The sequence below is a fragment of the Euphorbia lathyris genome, chromosome 1, assembly GCF_963576675.1.
Source record: "Euphorbia lathyris chromosome 1, ddEupLath1.1, whole genome shotgun sequence".
NCBI lineage: Eukaryota > Viridiplantae > Streptophyta > Magnoliopsida > Malpighiales > Euphorbiaceae > Euphorbia > Euphorbia lathyris.
The window spans coordinates 46,323,529-46,344,571 of record NC_088910.1 but is presented as its reverse complement, the minus strand read 5'-3'; the positions used below and the strand labels follow the sequence as shown (position 1 = coordinate 46,344,571).

The 21,043-nt window shown below is 34.5% G+C and overlaps 1 pseudogene; it reads right to left on the bottom strand.

Moving 5' to 3' along the window:
• Nucleotides 1–5,573: 5,573 nt before the first annotated feature.
• Nucleotides 5,574–9,524, bottom strand: LOC136217972 (3-ketoacyl-CoA synthase 7-like; annotated as a pseudogene).
• Nucleotides 9,525–21,043: the final 11,519 nt, after the last annotated feature.

Below are 21,043 nucleotides of genomic sequence, written 5' to 3'. Positions count from 1 at the left end.
TAGGATTATAATATCACCGGATCCGACGGTGAAGGTCCAAATTCCACTTATTTGCTGTATTTGGTAGATTAATGTAGAATTTGAGTAAAGGGAAATGAGGATTCTATAGGAATAAGAACAATTTTTTTTCCGAACATGGATTCTCCATTTATATATGGACGGTGATGGGAAAGCAGTTCCCACTCTTAACCTCGCTCTATTTGTAACCCTACTTACAACTAACAATCCCTATTAAGGGCTTCACCTCCTTTTTTATAACTGTTTATGCTATGCAAAACTCAATATGGGATACTTCTCCAAATTTTGAGACAGTATTTCCCAGGATTTTTTTTTTTTTTTTTTGAGAATGGAAAAGAAATAGAAAAAAAAAATGAAATGAGACAATTTGGCTAAGTATCTTCAATTTGGAAAAAATGTTGACAATATTCGTAAATTAATTTGAGAAAGAAAAGGGGACCAAAACCCATCCTTGTTTTGAATTATTTTTGTGGTCGAAAATGTAGAGACCTCATCTAAAGAGTAATTAAAGATGAGCATTTCAAGTCTTTGTTGAGAATAATGGTGAGGCACATGAACAAGGCATTCCATATTTATTGTTGACATATTACCATCCCAATTCTATTCACCTAATTGTGTTACGTCTTCAATCTTATCTGGTCCCATTATGTATCAATGCTGCATCACAAAGGCCTCTTAGTGTTACTTTAAAGATCAAATTAACCTTTCATCCTCATGTGCCACTCAAAATTGGTATAAAAACATTCTATTAAAAAGCTTTTGGTTACATTTACAAAAAATGCTCAAAAGAGTATTTCTTAACAATAAAGGAAAACACTCACAATAATTTGTATGGTGTTATACTATTCTATTCTAGAGATTCTATGGAGTAGGTAGTTCATGAATCATGTATTGTGTTCTTTATTTCCACTAGTTATATATGTGATGAAGTGTTTGAAGAAAGACTTTGCTATTTTAATAGGATCACACCGAGTACGTTGTGACATCCTTCGGTATATAAAAAACGAATTTGTAATATGGTTCTTTTGAAAATTTTAATATGGATGGTTGGGTCTTCTACCCAAAATATCAGGGTTGTTGATCTGAGCAACACCGTCAACTCCGGCCTCCGGTTTGTCCACTACCTTACCCGTAGTCTTAGAAATCTCCTTCGACTTGGTCTTCACAGTCGCATCAGCCTTAGGCTTCTTCAGAGGAATTTTGCTCTCCTTCACAGGCTCCGAAGCTTTCCTCCTCAGGGCTTCCGACTCTAAAAAAAAAAATAAGGAAATAAAAATAAATAAAACAAGAAAGGACATATAGTCTGAGTAGGAGCATAATTCGAAATCATGATTCATTACCTTTCGTAGGCTCAGTTAAGAGTAAGGAGGACAAAATGTAAATACTAGAGGAGCATCCATCGACAACACCAAATGAGAGATGGGAAGATTATCCTCATCAGTCAAATCCTAAACTTCCACTTAGGAAGGAGAAACTATTGGTGAAGATTTCGTAGGAAATGAGGAAACGAGAACAACCTACTTAAGAGCTTTCACTATTTGCTCCAAAGGTTGGACGATAGTAGAAACCACCTTGGCCGATGCATGCGAGGTAGGCTTCTTAGGGCTCAACCTGCTTGAGGAGGCATGAACTTCCACAGGCACCCTGGTCTTCGGGACAACTGTAGAGACAAGGGTCTAGGAGGTTGAGGAATAGGTCTGGTAGCTACAACATCTAATCACTATCACTATCTCGTTAACATATGAGCATGAGCACCAATGTTTAGCGCTTGATTGGATGAAGGGTAAATAAAGGAAGGGTAGAGAAGGGTAGGGAAAGGTAAGGAGGGGAAGGAAGGGTAATTTCTAACCCTTCAAAACCCACCAAATTGGTGGGTTGAAAATTGGATGAAATTTCTTAAAAAAACCCTTCAAAACCCCTCCATACCCTTACCCTTCTAATTTTTTTTTTGTGTTCCAAACATGGGTTTGTAAAAACCCTTATTAATCCTTCCCCCTTCCAAACAAGGGTTTCTATCAACCCTTACTAACATTTCCCTTATTAACCCCTCTAAACCCCCCATCCAATCAAGCCCTTAAAGTTATTCATGCATCCAAAAATAGTGAAAAAATAATGTGAAAATGGAGAATTGACTTTCAATTATCTCCCCCTTCATCAAGCACCCTGTTGAGAGTATTAGAGTGAATCAAATCCAGCATCTCTGTAGCCGCCCAATAATTAGGGAAGGACAATATAACATCAACGAACCTCCTCTCCTCTTCGATCAAAAAGTGAAGTTCTTCCCAAGTTTCTTTTTCCCCACAATCAGATTCCAATTAGTTTTGAAGTTTAAGGTTTAAGAGTAGCGGTCATTTGAAGATTTTGAGTTGGGCCCCAGCTAGAACTAGACCTGGGCATGGGCCGGTGAGCCCGTCCGTCCAGGCCCAAGCCCATTTAGCCGGGCTTGGACACATAAAAATGCTGTCAGGTCCGGTCCTTGTAAGCCCGTGTAAGCCCGTCAAAAACTGGACGGGCTTGGGCTTTACCAATTTTACATCGGTCCGACCCGATACAAATATATATATATATATATTATATAAATATAAATTATAATATATTTATATAAAGATAAATATAAATAATTTAAGTTTGCTGATTTTATTTTCTTAAATATATAAAATGCGGTGTTAGGGATTTTTTTTTTGTTATTAGTGGGTTTAATTAGTATGCCAATTCATTGAATTGTTTATGGTATTATTTTAAATTTAATTGTATTTTTTTAATATACAGATGGGCTTGGACGGACGGGCTTGGAATTCATTTCTTAGGCCCGAGCTCGACTAAATTTTTTGCAGACTGGGCTGGGCTTGGACTCGCCAAGCTTTATGAAAAGCCCGACAGGCCCGGCCCGAGACCGGCCTAGCCCGGCTCATGTCCAGGTCTAGCTAGAACCATTTGTTCTTGAAGCCTTGATGTTGTTTGACTTCCCAGTCAGAAGGAAGGACCTCCGGTAACCTGAGTTTTGGCTTTTTTAAGCCATAGTAGCAAAAATCCTCATGCTTTCATATAATAGTCCTCCAAAATTAAAGGAAAACGACCCATCTAAGGTAAGGTCCAAATCCGAGAATAGTTTGTGAAGGGCCAACAACTCTAACCAAGCATTCAACGATAATTGACATGAGCTTAGATGGAACGCTTCTAACATTACCACAATAGGTCCGACAAGAGGGATGACCATCCCATAAGACATGTGTTGAGTATAAATACCAACAAAATCCTTATCATCCTTGTGCAACCATCATTAATATGATGATCAGAGTTGGGAAGATGTCTTGCCAAAGCCCCAAGAAATAGATACTCCACCGTTAGATTTTGTAATTGGGTAGCTGTTAGACTAGAACTTTGATCCTATATTTTAGGGTTTTGTTTCTTTTCACTGTGAACCTTCTTCCCTTTATGGGCTCCTCCTTTATGAGGCTTTCAATGAGCCATTTTCTCAGTATCACTTGAAGAAGAAGGAATGAATTCCTTCAAAGATGAAGGTTTACGAGAATTCTTCTATCTTAAAGATTCCATGAAATTAACAAGAAGTAGAAGAACTTACTATTTCTAAGAAGTGGTTGACGCTCTTCACTCAAGAGGAAATGATATGGATCTAGAAAAAAATAGTAAACAACCATAAAAAACCTTTTTATAAGCATTCAGATATGCGAAAGGTTTCTATCACTGCATGCAATTATTAAACGTTGGCTCACCTTAGGAATCGCCAAATCTTTTGCCTTCTCCTGCTTAGCCTAAAGCGTTATGATTGCACATGTCACGATTCAAGTAGATTCAACAAGGCGATCGTGATGATGCCTACTAAAGGGACGACTTCACACCTATTTGCAGTTATGATGTCATCTTGTGTAACGATCCACTATTAGGGACAACACACTAAAAGACAATGCCATTTCTTCACTTCTCCCACCAAAGATAAAAAGAAAGGGCCTTCTAAACACTTCTAGAATGGATGAAGCCCTCAAAGAGCTTATGGATTATAGGGGGAATTTGATAGCATGTGAATTAATATTAGTACATATGTCACCATCCTAGACAATTAGGAACATCTGAAACACTAGAAGTTGTCCGATTCAAATAATATAGGCATACGGTATTCCTTTAACATGTGGACCAATAGGAAGATCTCCATATTCAACTCGGACCAAATTCTGCCTAGTTCTCCTAGAATTAAAGAAATACATAACAAGTAGGATACAACTTACCTAAATCATGCCTAATTGTCTTTCGAGGAATCTAAGGACACCGATTCATAGAAATCACACAATCAAGGTACATACACTCTACAATTACTCTCAATAACTTAATACATTACCTTATAAATCGGAGTGGGGTCGCCATTTGATATCTCGTTTATTTTCCTTCACCGGATTACGTCCCTGTGAGGCGCCATTGGGATCAGTCGGGGAAACTCCGATGCCAAAGTCAGTAATATTCTTGAGAGAATAAGCTATAATCACAAAGTAGGGTTAGAATATTATGTACCTCCTTCACCTTGTAGTGGGGGTATTTATATTGGATTATGTAACAATTAACAATCCCCCTTTTATTGCCTTTCAATGTAATTTAATGCTACACTCTTTATGCTCGATGGTTTCAGCATTAATGGAGCTATTAGTATCATTAATGAGGAAGGTTCTCTTTGATAACGGTTTAGAGACCTCTGGATGGATCCGCCCAGAGAAGCCTTTTTCTGACCATTTGGCGGATACGAATCTCCTTAATAAGGTGGGTCCCTGTTGATGGGCTTCCATGGCGTATACCCTAATTTTGCTTGACGGATCTCTTTCAGCGGAATATCTTTACCATTTGATCATTCCTTCCATGGGTTTTTATAGTTTACATCCTAGGGGATTTTCCAGATGTTATCACCATTCAACAACCTCAATCTAACCACCCTTTTGTCTTATATGAGGCACTAAAGAGATCTCTTCATTCACTGGAGTATTTGTTCATAGAATCACGAGTATCAATACATAAACTATGACTTATATATCTTTCTTCTTCACATGGCTATGAATTAAGTATGATTTGTTTTATCTCCAGGGGTTACCTCCCCCATTTTCAAAATTTTCTCCTTTTGACCACTTGGATGGTCAATTGCCTTGGCTCCCATCACCATTCGTTCTTCTCTTCACATTCTTTTGCTTTTCTGCTTGGGTGCTTTATATAGTTTCAATTGTTATCATCATTAATTTGGCCTCACACATTATTTCATCATTTAAATCAGCACGTTCCTCTTCTGGCACTACTAACAAGGTTGTTATGTATGTTTCATGTTCAAGATTTTGGCTACCTTTAACAACAACTGTGCTTTGATTGTTGGGATTTATAACGCCAAGTGTCTGATTGAAATTACCGCTTCAACCTCTGAGAGGAAAATTTTCCCCATAGTAATGTTATATGCCAAAAGCTGGGTAAATTACATATATGGTATATAATATTTACCCATTTTCACATTTTGGTGTACAACCTTTAATTTTGCACACTAAAGTGTACAACCTGACCTTCCATTAAAGTGTACAATCGGTAATTATGATCGGTCAACCCGAAGTCAACACACCACATCAGTAGTTTGACCATTTTAAAAATAAAAAATTAGACACTTAATATGAAATTACTTAAATGCCATCATCCCCTTCCTTCCAACTCCTCTCTCTCACTCTTTCCATTTCTCTCACTAAATTTTCTCTCTCTATAACTCTTCTCTCTCAATTTTGATACTAAAATTCATCTAATCCACATCTTAAATAAGATAAAACCTAAAATTTATAAACTTCAACACATGAATCCTATCAACCCAAACATTAGAAGCATCAGCTTTAATGGCGGAAATACATTTCCAAACACCACTGTTACATTTAGACCCACTTCCAAACCTTAACTGCTAAACTATATCACCCTTTTCGACCATAACTTTCGCCTCCAAATACCCAAGCGAATACCACACCGAAGACGACGACGTATTACCAAATCTGTACAGTGTCATCTTCGATGCTTCCACATCTATATCGTTCAACTTCAATTTCACTTTTATCGCATCAATCACAAAATTCCCACCGGCATGGATGCATAAATGATCAAATGCCTTTTTGAAATTCGGTACATAAGCGTTCCTTTTCTTTGCCGGAGACCAAATTCTCCTCCACAGGACTGCTAACACGGCGTACTTTATCAACTCGGAGTATGGAAGGGCGTTTAGAGCTAATGCTGCCATGTTCATTTTCAATGCTTCACTTGCGACTTGTAGAATGGATCTGGATAATGATTCGCTGAAGTATCCTTCTTCATCTTCTTCTTGAAATACACATTTTTATGATCCGTTTTTGGATGCCAGATTTGTTCTAACCAATTATTGCAACTCGTATTTAGCGATTTTTCAATCGTTTTCTGATTCGAAAGCAGAATTGCCGTTCCTCCCATTCGGAACAAGCAATTAGCGAGGAGCATAGGTTTCACTTTTCCTCTGTACATATTCGAAGAAACAACTTTTGTGCTCACAACTAAAATCAACGAGTTCCTAACCCTGAAGTTTATAAATTTTAGGGTTTATCTCTGTATTTAAGATGTGGATTAGATGAATTTTATTATCAAAATCGAGAGAGAAGTTGAGAAAATTCTTCATAAGCATCAAATCTTTATAATTCATGATGTGGATCAATGTTTCCTTTATACTTAGGCAAATTTGGAAGCTTGAATTTCTTATCTCTTGGCCAATTAAGAATATGGGCTGCAAGGGTGAATCCCGACTTGTTAACAGTGGTTAATGGTGGCATCTTACCATTAAGAAAGGATCGGGTGAGTAATGAAATAATTAGGACAAAAGTAGGGGTCACATCTATTGAGAATAAAATGAGAGAAAACCGACTGAGGTCCCGTGTGATTAGTTCCAAGGGGGGGTTAGGAACTAATGTAACTTTTTCGTTTTAATTACACCGACTTAATTCAATTCTTTGAGTTTCACAACTCAGCTTTGGTCAGCGCGGTCGAGTGAAGCGTAAGACGGATTTAGTCAGATACTGACTAGAACTGTTTTACTTTGTGAGTTGGGAAATGACACTTTTGCGGTCACCTTCCAACTCAGCACTCTGATTTACTAAGTGTCAGCTTAAACAATTTATATACTGAGTAAATATAGCAAGCAACACATACAAATATATATTGAAAGAGAGTTAGAAATTACTCAGCACGACTTATCCTGGTTCGGCCTCTCCGCCTACGTCCAGTTCCCAGAATCCCTTCGGGCTTTTTAAATCCAATACTGAGCTCTTTAAAGGTAGAACGCAAACCGTTTACAAGGCAGTTGAATATGCAAGAGTACCGTCCTCTATTTGTCTACTCAACTCCACTAAGCGCTACAACCTAGCACTTGGATTTTGTCTACCACTAAGTACCAAACCGAGTACTCAGCACACTCTCTCAATACTATGATTGATACAAGATTGTTCTCTTTCAGACAAAGAACACTTTAGATGATCACACAGAAAACCACTCTAGCATTTACACAGGAATAGAAATTTGGTGTAAGATCTATTTCTTGTATTGATGTGCTTTTTGTATGTATGCTCTTATTCTCTTTTTGCTTTTTCGATCGGCAAAGGATCCAAGAAGTATACTTGTCCTTTTATAGTTGTATTCTGAAGACTTGTTCATTTGAATTCTGGATTTGTCCGTTGAATCCAAACGACTCCTTTTTGAGACAAGCCTCTGGTCAGCTTCAGATTTGCAGGCCAATCCTGTCGTCTGAATTCCGCAGGCGTCAGGTTTGTCTTCTTCTCGCAGGTTTCGTCTTTTTGTGCTAGTTTGTCTTTTAGAAAAAGAACAGTTGACCCATGCATCTTGAAATTGGCTTTTGCGTAATTCCAAGGTTTCTATTATTGCTGCAGACAGTTGTCGGATCTTGTCTTTTAGTGAACGGATCATTCACGCTGTCCTGAAGATCACTCAGCTTGTCTTTGACAGCCGTTGTCTGCGATTGTTTGCTAATACAAATACTGAGTTCTCTTTTACTAAGCTTCCATGGTCAGCTTCGTTCTGTAATACATAGTTCTCAAGAAGACTCCTTTACTTTTGATACTGAGTTGCGTTCCACTCAGCTTTGTTGATTAGCCTGATCTTCAAGCTTTTGTTCTGAAGATGACTTTTCTTCTATCACGCTGAGTTACACTCCACTCAGCTTGTGCTGTTTTCTTATGCTGTCTTCGTCCTGTCTTACTTTTTGTTTCTATTTCCATTTATATTTATACTCAACATTGAACAAACATATTAGTAAAATTAAATCAAAGCACTTAAATTTAATTGTCCCTTAATCATGGATTAACTTAAATAATTTTGTCAAATCAAAATCATGTGGAAAGGTGTTTCAACAGGTTTGGCCATGTGAGACATAGAGCGCTTGATGCGCCGGTTAGGAGAACCGAAGAGTGGCAAAGGGATGTAGTGGTGAGGGGTAGGGGAAGACTTAAGCAAACTTGGAGGAGGGTGATCGAGAGTGATATGAGTTTACTGGGAATTGAGGAAAATATGGTAGTGGATAGGACGGAGTGGAGGGAGCGAATTTGTGTCGCTGACACGACTTGATTTCACGGTTTTATATGATGGTTCATGTTAGCCAACCCCGAATCATTTCGGGACTAAGGCTTTGTTGTTGTTGTTGTTGTTGTTGTTTCTTCCTAGGATATATTCTTGATTCAGTCTCACGTATTTCGACCAGCTCTCCATTCATATTTTTTTCATGATCAACTTCCAATGTGTGCCTAAATCTTGAGCTAGATTTACGTGTCTTAGTTGGCTCTTCTCTCCGTTCTCTTTCATGATCTGCTACACTATATATAATTCTGAGCTTGATCCTTACTCTCCGTAGGGACTTGATCCTACTTCGAGTGCGTACCCTATGTTAGGTCCTAACCCAACTCCAGATCCAAATCTTATATTTGGATAAAAAGGAGAATAGAGATAATACCCAAGCGAGAGGTTAGCCAATGATAGAGCTATTGAGAACCTCCGTATGGCCGGTACATATATGGACTCATCTGCGATGGCACTTGCAGTTAGAATTTTGCTCGGTGCTTTACTCCCACATGCACATTCTGTTGGGTTGCTGGTTCCACTGTGTCCATCATGAAGTGTGGAACTGTTGAGGTCGTTATAACCAACTGTCTCCCTTCCAAATTGTGAGCATGATTTATCATCTCACTTTCTTTGTCATTTCTAGATGCTATCTCCGAACTTCCTTTCGCGTGTTCCACCTTCTTTGGAAACAAAATTTGAGGGGGGAAATCTGTACCAAACACATTAAAAAATCCCTGAGTTTGTGTATTCACCAAAATGCTAGCAGATCCTTCGATCAACTTACTTGTGACATGAGTTAGGCCATCACTGTTGAAAAAGTACTTGCATCCTCCGACCGCATATCTGATTGCACCATTTTGAAGAATTTTTTCATGAATCCCATAGTCTTGCCCCATAGAAATGCATGAGAATCCTCCTAGCTTGTGATGTCATCTATTAGGACATCAACTTTATCTTTATTTTTCGTCACATATATATCAACAGTATTTATCCGTAGAGTTAATGAAGACAAGGAATTTCCTCTTAACTCCATGCTCACCATACCAATTGATATATAGCAGACATTTATCTGATTAGATCCTCAAAACCCTCAAAATCTATTTTGGAAGCCTGTCAAGAACCTACAAAACAAAGGAGCTACTGCTACCTAGTATAAGCACTCTGATGCCTAATAAGTCAGTTTCAATTTGAGATAGAGAAGGGAAAAGAAGAAAGAAGGTTAAGATTTTCCGACATACGTGAGAGATACCCATAAACCTTATATTTATAGGTTGTTATACACATTCTGTCACGTTTTATGTTACTACCTTGTGCACTGTGAGGCTCCTATTATAATAACATGAACTTCCAATGAGAGGTTGTCACGTGTAAAGCTCTTTTGTCTTATCGTTATGTCTTGACACTTAGATTTCTCGTGGTATGTGGGTTGATATCTCTGTATCCTGCTAGAGCCGGATTTTACATTACTTACGAGGCTTTCATCTTGACACACATTTATCTCATGTTCGTGTCTCAAGGAGCCGGTGGGCTGGGCCTTGGGTCCATAATCACGAATATGTCTTTGAGAGTATTTATCTGTCTGTTATCAACAAAATTATTATCTATTGTTATGTTTATCAACAGAGAGAGTAGAGAGACTCATCATTAATAAATTTTTAATAAAAATTGAATTAAAGAGGGAGATAAGGCTCCTTAGTAACAAGGAGCGAAGTGAGACTTTTAGTAATTTAAAAAGGTACTAAGAGTTTTTTGGAATTGGATTTTTCTACAAACTCTTTAAATTAATTTAAGAGACTAATAAATGAGGTTGTTTTTAAGAGAGGCTATTATAATATTAGAAGAGAGAACTTATCTTTAGAAATCTTCTACAGAATTCAAGTAGAGAGTAGAGACATGAATGGGTGATGTTTCTAGTCTAGTGAGTGACTTGTGATTACACCATGTGTCCAAATGGATCCTAATATTAAATTTCTGCATATCACAAAAGCATGAGCAGCCAATAATAGGAAGTTAACAGGAAGCAACTAAAGCATATGAAAGGGATAATGGACCTAAAAATGCAAAAAAGGATTCTTTAGGAAGGAAAGTGTGAAAAGTGAATGTCATATGTGGATGGCTTTACTTGGCTTGGCTTGGATTCTATTCTTGTTATCAGATTCTGCAATAAAAAGAAAAGAAACTCAATCATGGTTTTCAAGATAAAGAGCTCTTCCTTCTGCTAAAGCAATTTTCAAAAGTAGAGATGCTTCCTTCACTAAACCCAATCTATCATATTAATGTATATTGCATTCCAGAGGTAATAACACCACAATTATTATTATTATGTACATAAATAATGGGATAGTGCTTTTAAAAGTATCTTAGCATGGAGATTATTGTCATCAAAATGCTAACAACATTCCATTCCATTCATTTTATTTTTATAAATATATATATCTTCTTGGACCCAGTTTGGTGGCAAAAAGAGAAGAAAAGAACAGCAATATTTGTTCATTTTGTTGAATAAGAAAAATACAAAAGACACCAGACCTCAATTCTTGGTTTATGTGAATGAAACAAAAGTTATCAACTCACAAGAATCATTGACAAATTCTGTATGCTGTTTGGTGAAGGTGGAGTATGTATGTATTGCTTCATTTTGTTACAATGAGGACCTACAATTTTTGTCTCTATTACTTTCTTGGTCAAGAATTCAGTTCTTGAAAAACTTTTTTTATTAATTTGGTATGAGTTATTATTGTGGGAAAATAGATTTAACTTTTTTTTTTTGGTTCGTAAGTGTATCCACCGCCGACAGCAGTGACTATTCACTTTCGCAGATGGTTTGCACCTCTATGGGTGGGACTGCTGGGCATGGAAATTCTTTCCATTTCCAAAGGCGAGGATCGAACCCTGAACCTTTAGTTAAATGAGGAAGAGTCTTTATTATACAAAATAATATAATGTTAAGTTTAATATAACTAACAAAAAATTTGCAATTTTAAGTCTTATATTGAGTGGTAAAAAACTCATTTTCTATTAAAGTGACTTAACATGGCACCGTTTGTTAAATGTTAGATTTAAAATTGCATTGTTCATGTGGAGACAAACTATTCTCTCCTAATAACCATATATAGAGTTAAATTTTTATCCTATCCCTATTAGTTTTTGGAGAATTATATTTAAGAACCCGGTTATCACAAGACTCCCATAGGAAAACGACACAAGTTTTGTAAAAAAAAGCGACACATATATCTCTTTTCCCTATGGGAGGTATTGGGAGAACCGAGTTCTTAATAGAGATATCAGTATTATATTATACGTCCGGTGCACCACGTCATCCATGCATCTAATGAATAATTTAATATCACGTAGAACGTTAACCAATAAAATATTAACATTGTGCAATTAATTAATTATTTGTTTATAGAAAAAATTAGAAACTAAAATATAAACCTTATATCTTAAAAAAAAGTAAATACTAAATACTAAAATGACATCAAATTATTGGTTTGAGATATAAAAATCCATTAATTTTAACTCAAAGAATAAAGAATTAAAAAAAAAAAATAGAAGTATAGGTGGACTTTCCATATTGTAGAGATTGTGTACAATTGGTTGAGATCTTTTGATAGATTTAAAAAATATGATCCTGAACCCGAATTCAGAACTAGAACAAGTGTATCATTTAAGGTGAGCAGCCTTATGTTACCTAACTAAACTATTCATTTCACATGGCTACTTGTCCTTTCATTAACATATTATTTTAAGATTTCGATCAATTCTATAACATTTTTTTTTTCTGGGATAATATCTTATGAATCCTCAACTAAATTTATGTTATATATTTTTGTTGTGATTAATTTGAGCGGTGGGATAATTCAAATCAAACTTCCTATTATTAGCATATAAACAAAATATGGAACTATGTAAATTTATTCTATTCGAAGTATTTTATGCTGTTAGTATTATAGTATAATAATAACATTAACTAGGGCTTTTAAGTAATATATTTTTATAAACTCAATTGATGAATCTCTGTAAAGATCAATTTATAAAATAGAAGAGAGGATATCTTAACAATTAAAAGATATAGATGAGATCAAAGAGAAGATAAATACAAATAAAATAATTATCAAAGTAATTATAGAATAATTATCTAGCTTAATGAACATGTGATCAATAAGGAGAATATGATGGGAGAACATATAGTGAGACGAGAATGAAGAAGAGGAAAACATGTGTTCGAGAGCGTCTGGTCAAAATATCAGCCACTTGATCATTAGTGAAAATGACATGAAATTGGATGAACCGTTAAACCACCTGCTCTCGAACAAAGTTGATAATCAAGTTCAATAGGATTGGTGCATGCATGAAAAACCGGAAATATATGATAGATGACAAAAATGTATAACCAAGTCATACTAGACTTATAACGCCCTTTTTCAAGTTCCCATTAAATAATTTTTACATACGCGATGATAAATATTTAAAATTTATAAAATGATGGATGCAAAAATGGTTTTGTTAGCCAAAAACTCAATCTATATATATGATTATAGTTTAGTAAAATTTCAATGTTTTAAATTCAAAAAATTGAGATATTTAGGGTCTATTTGGTTCAGCTGTTAGCTCATAACGGTTGCTGTTAGTTGTTGCAGTAGGCTGTTTGTAGTTAGCTAGTAACTGTTTGTTGTTAGCTAATTGGTAATTAGTGTTTGGTAAATTTACAAAGAGCTGTTGCCGTTAATATATGAAAAAAAGAAAATACCCATTATTTAACAATATAAAATAATAATATAAATAAACATGTTGTACGAATATTGATAAAAATAACCTAAATAATAGATATGACATTTTCGGAACCACTATAGGGGAAAAATCTCATCTTTTTTTAATGCAACCATAATGAAATCAAACGCTGCATTTAAATTTGATGAAATCATGATATATTTCATCAAAGCAGATTACTGGAAATTTGATAAAACCATTATATATTTTGTCTTGTCTCATGGTATATTTTATCAAAGGCAAATGTATAATTCATTGGGATGAAAAAAATAAAGAATGATTCTATATATTAGGTTATTAGTAATAGGTGACCATTAATATTTTTTTAAGAATACCCGGAGTAAATAGAAATAAAAATTGGGTTAATTTTGTCAAAAGCTCAACAACTAAAAACATCGTTTCATGAAAAGCTCCAAATTGGAGCTTTTCGTGAACCGTGTTTTCTCCGAAATCGTTAACCGCTGCAGTTTTATAATTATAACAAAACACTATACTATTAACAGTTTGGTGTAAAACCGCTAAACGCTCATGCGAAACGCTAAAACAAACACTCTCTTAATCAATAAAAATTCATTGAAAGAATAAAGTGTTTGAGGCTATATTTATCCATTAATATATTGTGAAAGTAATAAATAGTAATAGTAGCCAATATATGGCACAAGTTAAAAAGCAAAACAAGAATATGAAGCATTACATTATATTATAAGTGTAAAATCTTGTCCAACCATGGACTAATTACATTTGCTAATGTTGAAGGGTGTAACTCACTAAAATAATTATTAGCACTCATGTAAAAGTCAAAACAAAATCAAATAACACTAGAATGAGAATCATTAAAAAGGTCAAAGTGCATTTTTTTTTTTAAAAAAAATGGGTTAGCATGAAAATTAAAGAGTGATGAGGCATGACATTTCAAGAGAAAACCAGAGATTGTGAATGAGCCCACCATTTTCAAGGTCCATCCCACTTTAGGTTAAGTCCATTATCTCAGGCCCTATAGGGAATTGGATTCCCTTTACCTCATTCCATTTTCTAAACATATTATAGGAATTAATACTTATTCATTTTATTTTCTTTAGTTTTCTTTTCCTCTTACTCCTTGTGAACCAAATGCCCTGTAATGGTCATTGTTTTTGAAATTAAAGAAGTACAGCGTTGGAGCCAAAGCTGGTAGAATTTATTTGATTAATTATAATGTTATCATAGGATACTTTTGTTTTAGAAGGAAAAAGGAAAGTAGAAGTGATTTTTCTTCCTTTTTGCCTAAGAAATTACAAGTTTCAGCTTTGGCCATTTCTCATAAAAATAAAAATGTTGGAATCTGTCTCCCTTTTCCTTTTCCTTTTCCTTTTTCTTTTCTATAAAAGTTTTTCTTTTTAAATTAATGACTATATATATATTTCAAATAATAAAAATGAAAAGGCAAAAGCCTTAGGTTGTTTTCGTTTTTGGTGACCACCTACTAATATTCTCATCCATGTATATACAAACTTTAAATGTAATTATTTATTTTATTTGTTTTTTTTAGGAAATTTTAATTTTGGTTTGATAGTGTTGACTTGTACGTAATAATACAACAGCTTAGCTTAGACAATCATGTCTTTCAGAAATAATCATTTTGAGGTATGTTCTCTTAGACAATCGTGTCTTTCCGAATGGTAAGACGTTGAACCTCTGCTTGACAGGTTTGAGGTTCGATTATCCATTCCGTCAAAATTTAACCCTCATTGATAGGTGATCTGTAAATTCCACTATAAACTCTCATCGAGGTCTGTGGTTTGCCCCGACCTTAGGAGTGGGTAGACCTACCCTTACCTAAATTTTTTTCTACCAAAAAATTTATTAGTTTTCTTTTCTTTTTGGTAATATAATTTAGGCTTAATACATCATTTGCTCTCTGAACTTGTACAAAAAGCTTGATTGGCCCCCTGAACTTTCAAAGTGTCTTGACAGCCCCCTGAACTTGCATAAAATGTTCAGTTAGTCCTCTGAACTTGCGTAAAATGTAATCAATTGATCACTCGGTTACAAAAAATTAAGTTAAATACGGAAGATGTATTGCACGAGTCTTAAAAAAAGTAAAACAACTGAAATCGGAGTATACGGTGTTTAGAATAGAGAAGACAAGTTGTAGAGTTGAGCAATCAATAATTTCATTTTTAATCTATTTTTTTTAATTATGTAATAACATTCTAAGATGTGTGGAATACATCTTCCATATTTAACTTACTTTTTTTACGACCGAGTGATCAATTGATTACATTTTACGCAAGTTCAGGGGGTTAACTGAACATTTTATGCAAGTTCAGGGGGCTGTCAAGACACTTTGAAAGTTCAGGGGGCCAATCAAGCTTTTTGGACAAGTTCAAGCAGCAAATGATGTATTAAGCCTATAATTTATTAATTTTCAACACATGCCATTGTCATCACTCATATATTTTTCATTTGATTTTAACTATTAGGAATATATTACCAACCTTATAGTTTATAATTTATATGCATATTCCGTTAGTGTTATTTTAGGGGGTAAAATACATTCATGATGCATAACTATAAGTCATTAGTATTTAGGCGCTTTTTATGAGAAGAGAAAAAATCTATATTTGCCTAAAAAAAAATCTATATTTAAAAAAAAACTTCAAAAAAATATAATTTTAAAAAATAAAAAATATAGTTTCATACTAAAATATAGTACTTTTAAAATTAGAGAGAGAATGAGTTTAAGAAAGATAAAATTGATATCTTCATCTTATTGATTAACAATGTAGGATGTGTTAATACAAGTAATTATGTTACAATAGTTTCTCCTTCTCCCGCCAATCTTCTTTCCTAAGGCCATCTCTAACCGTGTTCTCTATTTAGCCTACTCTATCTTCATTTTTCTCTACTCTATCTTTAAATATAGAGTTGCTACAGTGAAAGTTCTCCAACCATATACTCTATTTTACACCCTCTTTAAAACTTTTATTATTATTATATTCATTTTTCACATAACAATTTTTTTTAATAAACATAACATTTATATTCTTTATATTATTAATCAAACTATATCCATTTATTAATTTTTATCATGTTTTATAATTTAATATTTAAAATAAAAAAATATTTAAAACAAATATTATATAAAATAAATACTATATAAATCTAAACAAAACATTTAATGGATTAAGATTAATAAAAAAAATAAAATTAAATTACATAATAATAAAAGAAAAGGATTTAAAAAAATAAAAAAATAAATAAAATAATATATCTTGCTTGCGGCATCTTTGCCGCAAGCAATTCCAGCTCCGTTGGAGTTGGATTCCAAGGGCTCTCTTTATATTTAGAGAGCCCTTGGAGATGACCTAAGTCATTAAGCATTATAAGCTTTAATTCTCTGTAATGAGCTACATCGCAACTTTAGCTTGATACTTTAGCTTCAGTTATTTAATAGTATTAAATAAATTTAATTTTTGAAATTTTCTAATTTGAGGTTATCAACGGTCAAAACTGGTAATGTCAACCTAAAAGTTCTTAGTTTTGTTAAGGGCAAAGACCTTAGTCATCTTTTGGCAACAAAATAACCACACACACTCATTTGTAAATCGTCGAAAGCATATCTAAATATAACTAAATAATAATTAGAAATAATAATTTTATTGAATGAGGAAAAAACCTTGTTTTTTCGAGAGTAATGTTATAGGTATACGAATAATATTAAAGAAGAAATATGTTTGGAAATTAGAAGGATAATTTTATCAACATCAAATATATACAAACATTTTTGTATGAAAAGCTTCTTTTAAAGCTTTTTGTGAAAAGCTCTAAAACGATGTTGTTTCGATAAAAAAATGTTAAACACTGCTTTTGAACTACATTTCTCGTCCAAGATTGTCAAACTATTTTGCGATCCAACCCTTCTTTTAAATTATCTTTTATTCCTCGTTTAGCGAATAGGGCTGCTCATCTGGTAGCTAGGCAGGCCTGTTCCAATGCTAGCGATTTTTTATCAACTGTAGTGCCTGATTGGCTGTCAAACGTTATTGTTGAGGAGGCCAATCTTTTTAATATATGAGATCCATTTTCAGGTTCAAAAAAAAAAACAATACATTTCTTGCAGTTTGGAGTGAATCGATAAACGTTGCTCTAAATAGCTGAAACGAACACCCATTAATCTGTTGTATAAATCAAGAGCCATAAATTTAAGGGTAAAGTAAAAAAACAAACTATGTGGTTTTTGCCATTTATAAACAGGTCCCCGAGGTTTAAAACTATACAAACAAGGGACTGTGATAAATGTCATTACGAAATAAGCGATTTTTCATGTTTTTTTTTAACTTTTCTTTTGTAATCTCTTCTAGAAACAGTTTAAAAATCTGGAAAAGAAATCTCTTAATTTGATAATGGAGTACTATGGATTCTTGTTTATACAATTTTAAATTTGGAGAATCTGATTGTAAACTGTGAAATTACCAAATTTTCTTTTACTTTACCCTTAAATTTAACTTGTCACATTTTCAAGACATAATAACAGTTATAACTCCTTTCCTTTTTATGGATATGTCTAGTAGTAGAATTGAATTTAAGAGTTTTTTTTTTCCCGTAAATTCAGTGTGTATATAGAAACCCAATGAGTTACAAACTGTAAATGTAAGATAAACATATTTGGTGTTAATTATATGTTAAAAAGAAAAAGAAATAAGAAAGGTTGAAAAAATCATTTAGCATGCAATGCATATTCAAATAAAACAAAAATGGGTGGAATTTATGATAATAACTGATCATAACTACTAACTAGTAGCCTATGGTATGGATGTACTGTACTATCTACTCTATTGTTATTCGGATAAGTGTATTCTGCACCACATGATGATATCATATCATCATTCAACAACTACTCTCCTCATTTCACTACCTAAACTGAATACATGATGTATTCTTATTTTCTAAATTCTCACATAAAAAAAAACCAAATTAATAACTTAAACTATTGTTCTGAATAACTTTGGGAAAAGGAGGTAGCTTTGTTCAAAATTAGTCAAATTTATTTATTTTTATTTGTATGGACTAGCTTTTACATCTTTGATAGCTTGAGCACATAGGGACACTTTGAAATGTATTTGGAGTGTTCAATTATAATCTCAATTCATATATTTTTGGTGTTTATATATATATATAGCTTTCAGATATTTTTCGGCGATTAATGAATGTTGAAGTTGTCTTGACCTCTTGGATCCAGCTATGGTTGTATCTATTAATTTGGTTTTCTACTCATGACACGAATATTATTCTATGGGCTTCTATGAAAAGTCTAGACCAGATGTCATGAAACCGTTCAATAGAAACTCAGGTGAAAGCTAAATAAGAGATTGTTTAAGTATCTTATGACTGTGTGAAAAGGATCAGGACAATAGCTGCTGCAAGGCCACCTGAATGCTTCAGACAACAAGTCTATGATTCTGATAAAAGGTAGTAAGTAATGGTCATCAGACATTGGCATAGGAAGATCCAGTACATATAAGTTCCTAGAATAGTAGTGCACGTGGAGACTTTCTACTAGAACGATGATCCACTAATGAGGAGTAGCCCCCCTAAAACTCTAATAAGGACTATGAGGAGCCTATAAAATAGAGTTTAAAGGAGTCCTCGAGGTATGCTCTAAACCTTAGCATCTATTACTTTCATTATTTTTAAGAGTGATACTAACTTTGGCATCAGAGTGTCTACGTTGGACAGACAACACCTCTCCTATTTTATAGAAAATCATTCAAATGATGAGGCGATTTGGAGATCCGTACATCAGAGATTTACACAAAAGCATCATTGGTGTCGTGAGCATAGAACCAAGATTTTCTCATGACTTCATCAACTCTAGTGATGATGATCATTGATTGAGATTCTAGGAAAGAAAAAGAGGCGGTCATGGAAGATGTTACAAATGAGGACGACTCTAATGTTCTCCCTCTGGTCACCCCATCTACGGAGTCCATTAATAGATTCTTTTAAATAGTCCACTCAGACATGAGGCTAGAGGATGCAAACATCTTCTCTGGCCTAGATAGCTTCCTAGTTGGGAAAATTAATGAAAATCCCTCTTTTATGGACTCGTTTAATGTCCGGAGTACAATACCCCAATTGGTGGTGGCATATTGGGATTAAGGTTAAACCCTAGGATATTATTCCTTCATACCGCTAGGGATGTAGGGGGAAGTTCAGGTGCGGAACACACTACGACTAAGTGTGGAGAGCTAGTGAATCATCACCTTGACTCGATGATGGGAGATTAGGTGAACATTTCAATCCCTATGACATCTTAGATGGATATTACGACTATTAGACCAACGGTTTAACGCTCCACGCCCATGGGAGATGCATCATAAATGGGAAATCAATTCCAAACATTTCCACCTACGTGTGTGTGTGTGTGTAGCCCATATGGTGGATTTCTGATGGGTCTTACTATAGGTAACATCCTTATTGGATATTACCCTTATTTTTTTCGTTTTATCCATATGCAGGATTCGGATCTGGGATGGGGCAGTGATCCAACATCAATAAAGGACTTGCCAATGAGGGGGAATCTATTAGAGATTATTGAACAAGGTTTTGTAGACCAAATCTACAAGAACGAAAAGGTGTGTGTGTGTGTGTTGCTATGGTTACCAAGAGCAAGGTTATAAAAAAGCGTTAGGTATTAATTAGTCGGATAGGACCCTCGACCTGGTAGAGAAGGTTGCATTAGAGTCTTAGACGTATTGTCATTCGGCCTATCAACAATCTAGACGTTGTTGTTGAAGGGTTTTATCTTTTTGGAGGGAAAAGTGTACACTATGCCATTTTCCCTTTCACATGACACAAGATACATGACAGACATTTGTTTTTGTGTCGTCTGAATATTTTTCGTGACAGTATTTTAACTGTATGTCATCTGAAAGCGAAATAAAAAATGCGCTCGATTCTCAAATGACATTACGATTACATAATCCTGTCATCCAAAGAAAACGCACGTTTTCGTTAAATTTCACTTACTCAAAAGATGACACTTATAATAAATGAATGTCATTGTTTGCCGAAAACAAAAAAGCGGCAAATGAAATTTCACTTACGCGGTCAATCCCCAAATTTTAAGCGCTCTTGTTTGACTGAAATTTTCAGCTGATATATAAACCCTCTCTCTAATCCCAAACCCCATTTTAGGTTATGCAAGAGCTTCATCCCTCTCATCCCTCTCTATCGCCATGGCTGATTTGAACATGCAATCACTGGGTGAGCTATAAACACGGTACTGGTAAGTATCTATTGATTGGCATTGTTCCTTACTCTCTCTTTTCCTCATCCGATTTACTTTTGTGTATGTCGATTTCAGCAGATGGAATAAGGATCTATTGATTTTCAGAGCTATGATTTAAAGGGTTAGATCTCTCGCTTAGATACTGATTTTATTGTATTCATTGTTAGATTCACCGATGAAATTCTTGGGTCATTATCTTTTTTAGCCTAGGGCAATACATTGCCGGTTGCTGAAGATGTTCTGATTTCTTTTTATTTGAACATAATATTTGCAGGGATAGTAAGAATGCTACATGCGAAGGCTGACTGAAGAGATTGTCAATCGGTTCATGCCTTTAGCATATGGGAAGATTTCTTTAACTTACTGAATATA